At 46.0% G+C, this 7,500-nt stretch overlaps 1 pseudogene across 1 annotated transcript in view; it reads right to left on the bottom strand.

Annotated features, from left to right (window-relative positions):
* The window catches only part of LOC310780760 (voltage-dependent calcium channel subunit alpha-2/delta-3-like), a 140,394-nt pseudogene that overhangs the window by 85,624 nt on the left and 47,270 nt on the right, over positions 1-7,500 (bottom strand). The window contains exons 3-5 of the transcript in view: positions 7,105-7,236; positions 5,304-5,515; positions 3,096-3,170 (exon numbers count right to left, since the gene is read on the bottom strand). The product of the transcript in view is annotated as a voltage-dependent calcium channel subunit alpha-2/delta-3-like (transcript). The remainder of the gene's footprint in view (positions 1-3,095; positions 3,171-5,303; positions 5,516-7,104; positions 7,237-7,500) is intronic.

Raw genomic sequence — 7,500 nt, 5'->3', positions numbered from 1 at the left:
ACTTTACCTCCTGTGTGTGTGTGTGTGTGTGTGTGTGTGTGTGTGTGTGTGGGTGTGTTAAGATCGAAGTGATTTGTCTCAGCACAGTGGGCTGTGTTCAATCCCTGGCAAAGCAGTGCACAAACGTGGGGGATCAAGGCTGTGACTGTGTCCGTGCATGTGGTGTGTGTGTGTGCGTGTGTGTGTGTGTGTGTGTGTGCGTGCACTTGTGTGTGTTTACTGTTTGTAGACCTATGTGTTATCTGCTGCACGACAGGTACAAAGCTCTGAAATGTGCAATGGACATCAAACCCTTTAATACTGCAGACGTATATATCTGACAAATGCATGGAAAAGAGGAACAGAAAAAAAACGTGTCTGAGCAAAAACAGTACGTTTAACATTACTGTATGGTGTTGCCTAAATGATGCATGTTTCAGTATTAAATTAGTTTCCAACAATCCAACTTGCCGTTTTCAGCGTGTAGCAACGAGCTAGCGTGTAGGTTTCTGCCGTTAGCTTGCTAGCTAGTTAGCGTTGTTGTTTTCACTGAGGCGGCAGGGCACTGTTTACAGCGACACACAGGGAGGAGGGAGCGGAAGCCGCTCTGATTGACATGGTCGGAGCCAATGACAAAGCTTGTAATAAGCCGGGAGCAGACATCCGGCTGCCACCGAAACAGTCGCTCCAATGGGAGAGCAGCTGTAGAGCAGGGGAGGGTTTATCCCAGTTGCCTGTTTCCATGGCGCCAGACTCTCTCCCGGTAGGGAGGGGAGTCTGGCCAGCGAGACTAGTATTAAATTGATATCAAATACTTTAATATATGTCGTGCATCTTCCTCGTACTTGCAAAAGTAGTGATGAGCTCACTCAGTGGGCTCCCCGAGATGTGGAACGAAAATAGTGAACTAAAACACTTTGCTTGAGCATATTCACTGCCAGCGCTGGGTTTGAAAACAGTGTGCTTTTTAGCTATCAGCCAAATCACATCGATGCTACCACGTACTGGGGGAAAAATGTCAGTTCCAACTTTTGATACCTCGGTACTCAGTGAAATTGATCTACAATTTTGTGATTGGAATGGCACTAACAGGGCCTAAATAATTATGTGTCAGGCTTTTGGCCAGATACAGACACGGCCAAACACAAACCACCGTCTCCAAATGGAGACAGTGCATCACATTTAGTAAAGAAAGCTTCAAATGCTTTCATCCAGAGAGATGGCATTGATTGATTTATTACTCGCTTGAGCAAAGGACATGAAGTGTGTGTGTGTGTGTGTGTGTGTGTGTGTGTGTGTGTGTGTGTGTGTGTGTGTGTGTGTGTGTGTGTGTGTGTGTGTGTGTGTGTGAGGTGTGCGTGTTAAATGGAGAGAAAATTGGTGGGTTCAGGAAGGAGAGGCGTTCTCAAAAGCTCTCCGCTCCTGGTAAGAAAGAGTGCCCCTGCTGCCACTGAAGAAAGACATTTTCCTCCTCTTCGAAATGTCCTCGGACGTGCTTAGCACTTTCAATTATCTGGAGTGTGTGTAGTGTACTGTATGTGTGTATGTGAAAGAGAGAGAGAGAGAGAGAGAGAGAGAGAGAGAGAGAGAGAGAGAGAGAGAGAGAGAGAGAGAGGGAGAGAGAGAGAAAGAGAGAGGGAGAGAGAGGGAGAGAGAGAAAGAGAGAGGGAGAGAGAGAGAGAGAGATGTAAGATAGATGGAGGTAAATTTAAGAGAAGAGAAATTAAAATGGGGAACCATATTTGAAAATGTTATAGTGTCCGTTAATGGGAGCTACCAGACATCAATAGAAAAATCCCTTCCCTCCTATCAGAATGGAAATAAAAATTATATATTATACAAAATATATATAGACTTTTCTTCTCCCACTCAGTCTGTATTTCAGTTCCCATTACAACTGTATGAAGTATTAAGGCTCTAAGTAGAAGTGTGTGCATGTGAAGCCTGTGTTAATCCGTCCACAGAGGGAGAGGATGGATTTCACCATGTGTACTTCATAGAGAGGCAACTGTACCAGAGATTTTCATCCGCCATTTATTTTCCCATAGACATTTCCTAAAATGCTTATAGAAAGAGTTTTACTTGTTCAAACCAAACGATACAGATATATTTAGAAACAGGAGAGATCGCATTTCACTCGGACCAAAAGCAGGTCTCCTCTGCTGCAGACGGGACATGCCCACACAGTCCGCGGGAGAAAATACACTCTAAAATCGAATTGATTCTCATCACTTTTGCCATGACTGTCAAACCTAAATTTATATACTTTGCGATGTTCATCATCGTTCAAATTTGGCTGGTGGCTTATTAACATAGGTTCCTGTGATGTGATGAACTCAAAATGCTAAATAATAAAAAATTATTTCTGGTTTCCAGGGACTTTAAATAAAAACACTCAACTGGAGCCTTGCAGTGTACTGCTACAAAACCCGGTCATGATTGTTTGCTGCCAGCCTGTCCCCAGTTCAGTAGAAGCAGACGGCCTGTAAACTATTGTCTGTATCCTCCGATTCTGTTAGGCTGCTTTAAAATGGAAAAGCCTAAATCTAATCCATTATGGGCCAAGTTATAATTGGCAATACAGCCCCCAAACACAGCCCGATTTCAGCACAGTGGACTCGTATTACCGCTAACAAACGGTTTCCGCTGCCGCCAGGTGTGAGTTATCCACCCGGAAGTATAGCCAGTCTGTTTGTGAGTTGGACTGGGAAGTGGAGAATTCACACCGCAGTAATAGCAAAGGATAATCATAGGTGCCATATAAATGAAAACGTCCTGCACAAACACTCTGATGTACACACACGCACACGCACACACACGCACACGCACACACACGCACACGCACACACACACACACACACACACACACACACACACACACACACACACACACACACACACACACACACACACACACACTCACTCCGCATTGCCTGTCACTCTGACACTGGCATTACTTTTTTTTTTTTTTTTCCTGTTGAGCATTCTGTTCAAAGGCATTCTCTGTTTTTTCTCTGCTCGGCTTCTCTGGTCTGGTCAGAGGGTCAGTCACAAACAAATAGATCAGTGACCAATCCAGTAGGAGACAAGAGTAGGAGACGAGGAAGGAAACTTACATCTTTGTTCGTGACATCTGCTTGGACCAGAGTATCGTTTAGGCACGGCTCCACGTAATGTATCCCCTCGTTGTACTGGAAAAACACAAAGACGATCGTATTGTTTAATCAGTATAAAAATGCGAAGATGTGAGACACTTGTGTGTATGCACTCACACCCACACACCCAGACATGTACACTACACACATGCACACACACAAGAACGCACGCACACACACACACACATGCACACACACACACCCACACACCCAGACACCCAGACACGTACACTACACACATGCCAACCCGTTCTCACTCTGAGCGCGTCGCATATTGACGCTTTGTCCTGTCCCTTGTGCGTTGCTTGTTACTAACATGGTACCCTTGAGCGACACATGAAACGACTTGGGCTTTCCGACTAAACTCAATGCAAACCCATGGAAGTCATCTTTGACGCTTATGGCAACTGCTCCCCTATTAGCCTAACTGCTCCACCATTAGTCAACTGCTCGCCCATTAGGGTCTGGAGGAGCTAACCTCTCCCAGACCCTAACCCTAAACCTAACCTCTCCCACCCCATGCCTAAACCTAACCTCTCCCAGACCCTAACCCTAACCCTAACCTCTCCCACCCCATGCCTAAACCTAACCTCCCCCAGACCCTAAACCTAACCTCTCCCACCTCCCACGCCTAAACCTAACCTCCCCCCAGACGCTAATGGTGAGCAGTTGACTAATGGGCGAGCAGTTAGGCTGATGGGGGAGCAGTTTCCATAAGCGTCAAAGTTGACTTCTATGGGTTTGCATTGAGTTTAGTCGGAAAGCCCAAGTCGTTTCATGGGTCGCTCAAGGGTACCATGTTAGTAACAAGTGGCGCATAAGGGACGGGACAAAGCGTCAATATGCTACGTGGTCGGAGTGAGAACGTGTTGCACATGCACACACACACAAACACAAACACACACATGCACACACGCGCACACACACACACACACACACACACACACACACACACACACACACACACACACACGTATGTACGCATGCACACACACATACCAGATGCCTGCCATTCTGTGATAATACTCAGCATTTAATGCATGACTACAAATTAGACTTCAAAGTGCAAAATGGAAGATGTGTGTTCTTCCAGAGCCAGCCCTAATCTGTGTGTGTGTGTGTGTATGTGTGTGTGTGTTGCAACTGAAACATGAACATTCTCACTACATGAGAGATATAATTATTCTCTCAAGTGTAGGCATGTATTGCCAATTACACGACTAAAAAAGGACTTCTGTCATACGGCTGATTGTGTAAATCCTCCTTCTTTCCATTTTCCAAAAGAGCGTTCATCACAATCCATAATGTGATTAGGATATCAAATGATAATGAAGACTTTGTTCTGTGGAGAGAAAGAGCGAATGAGACGAGGGATGTTTTGATGTGAAATAGCATCAGACAGAGATATAAGACACATGATATGCGTGCACACGTGTGTGTGTGTGTGTGTGTGTGTGTGTGTGTGTGTATGCACACACACATACGCACATACACACACACACACACACACACACACACACACACACACACACACACAGTTTCATCAGAATGGGATGCGATAACATTGGTTTGGGCGCCTGAGGCGGGATCCAATCACAGCGGTCTGTTTTGCAATTCAAATCGTCATCCAGCTGACTGCTAATTGGCTGTGAGCGTGACCTGGGAGAAAGCTGATTCGTTCCAGCACTTCCTCTGATCTGAAGAGGAGAGGGTGTGTGTGTGTGTGTGTGTGTGTGTCTGTTTGAGAGAAATAGAGTGTATCCCCCATACCCGAAGTCCCCAGGAGCAGCTCTAAGCTGTGTGAAGCAATTTTGCAAGTCACATGACGTACAGTACTGGACCCAGAAAGCCTTTTCTCATATACATACATGGGGACAGAAAAACTCTGGGGGGGGATTATCTCTATGGCTCACACACACACACACACACACACACACACACACACACACACACACACACACACACACACACACACACACACACACACAGACACACACACACACACACACACACACACACACACACACACACACACAGACACACACACACACACACACACACACACACACACACACACACACACACAGACACACACACACACACACACACACACACACACACACACACACACACACACACACACACACACACACACGGGGGCACACTCACGGCGATGATGTTGAAGAAGTCGTCGTCCCCCAGCGTGTCCAGGATGGAGGAGACGGTCTGTCTGGCGATGGTCAGCCTCAGGCCCTTCATGCTGCCGCTGACGTCCACCAGGATCACCACGTCCTTGGGAGAGGTGGCCGCCTGGATGTACCACTTCCTGTTACGACAGTCGAAGGCTATGACCCCGTGCTCGTCCGGCTTCCACTTGATCCCTAGACGAGAGACAGAGACAGAGACAGAGACAGAGACAGAGACAGAGACAGGATCACAAGAGACAGAGAAAAAGAAAAATGGGGATCTAAAGTCCCATAAGGTTTAGAGCGGGGTATCATTAGCCTGGGTAAACCCAGCCTCCACGTGACTTCTATGTGCTATCAGTCACGAAGACGAAACCTACGCTACAGGCTAGGGTATCGTATCGACAGGAAATAACTCAGTCCAACGATACCTGCATTTGATCCTCTTTGCACACAGATCTAGAAAAAAAATTAAATTCTATGGTTTTGCTCACTGCCAATCACCGCAAGCATTCTATATATTACTCTATTGACCGTGTCTGTGGGTGTGAATGTATGTCCTGATTGCTGCACTAGTGCCTCCTCTGGGTGGGGAGGGGAACTGCGTGATCCTCCCACACGCTACATCCTGCCAGTGAAACTCCCCGCTGTCAGGAGAAAAGAAGCAGCTGGTGTAACTGCACATGTATCGGAGGAAGCATGTGCTAGTCTACAACTCTCCCCAGATCTGCAGAGGGGGCGGAGCAACGACCGGGACAGTGGGGGGGGAATTGGCCAAGTACAGTTGGGGAGAAAACAAGGAAAAAATCCATTAAAAAAAACAAAAAAAACTTGAGTAACAGAATCTGTTCCTCCTTTCAAGTAAAAGAGAAAGGTCATGTTTATTAATGCTAGCTATTCCTAAACACGATTATAAGGAATGAGATAGAATGAATATACTTTTTTTAGAGCTTTTATACAGCGATGACTTTGGCTCCTGGGAGGGCTCCAGACCACACACACACCGCACTGCAGACAGTGAGTGTGTGTGTGTGTCTGTGCGTGCGTGTGTGTGTGTGTGTGTGTGTGTGTGTGTGTGTGTGTGTGTGTGTGTGTGTGTGTGTGTGTGTGTGTGTGTGTGTGTGTAGTGGAGAAGGCCATTTGATCACCAGAGCTGCACAGAATCAGTAAGGAAGATATATAGAGTGGTGTATGATAATGAAAGCTTATGAGCGAACACTCATATGAAGGTCCAAAAGATAAATCTATCTCGATCTACCGTAATTCCTTCATAATTGCTCCTATACCTCTGAATATAGTCTCCTATGCCATTCAAGAGGCTTACTTTTCTCATTTATCCCACTGATGTGCTTAATGCTTATTCATTCGGCTTCTGCTAAAAAGTTAATTTTATCTTTCTTCTTCATCCGTTCTTCTTTTAATCTCTTACAAATTCCTTCCCCTGTCTCTCCTCACCCCCCCCCCCCCCCTCTCTCTCTGTCTATCTACTCTCCCCTCTCCTCCTCTGTCTCCCAGGCGCCAGCTGTCAATAACTGTGACTGAACACTCCCATACGGCCCTCATCCTGCTTTAGGGAGACAGCTACCGTTAACTTAATTACAAACACACACAGACACACAGACACACACACACGCACACGCACACACACACACACACACACACACACACACACACACACACACACACACACACACGTACACATTGGCACACAGCACACACACACACACACACACACACACACACTCACACACACACATACACATTGGCACACAGCACACACTTACCTGGGTACTGTCTGAAGAAGCCTTTGGCGCTGCCAAAGTACTGCCATATGAGTGATGGGTCTCTCTCAAAGTTATCCACAAACACTTTGTTCAAGGCCTCCGACCAGTACACTGAATTGACAATCGCTGAATCTAAAATAAAATAAAATAACAAAGGAAGACGGGAGGAGAGACAAAGAGAAACACGGAGACAAAAATACAAAATAGTGAGTTAACTTTGCTGTAAAGCACTTCTTGTGTAAAATAGTGAACGGGTAACACGAACAGGTTTGGTATTCCCTGGTGCCTACAGTACTCATCCAGTCATATATTGTATCATACTGTACAGTGCACATGCACAGATCACTATCAGCACCTATGCATTACACAGAGATAAAGAGAAAGTGATGGCAGAAA

The sequence above is a fragment of the Poromitra crassiceps genome, assembly GCF_964638095.1.
Source record: "Poromitra crassiceps genome assembly, chromosome: 8".
NCBI classification, from domain to species: Eukaryota; Metazoa; Chordata; class Actinopteri; order Beryciformes; family Melamphaidae; genus Poromitra; species Poromitra crassiceps.
The sequence above is the reverse complement of the archived record's forward strand: the minus strand, read 5'-3'. Positions and strand labels throughout refer to the sequence as shown.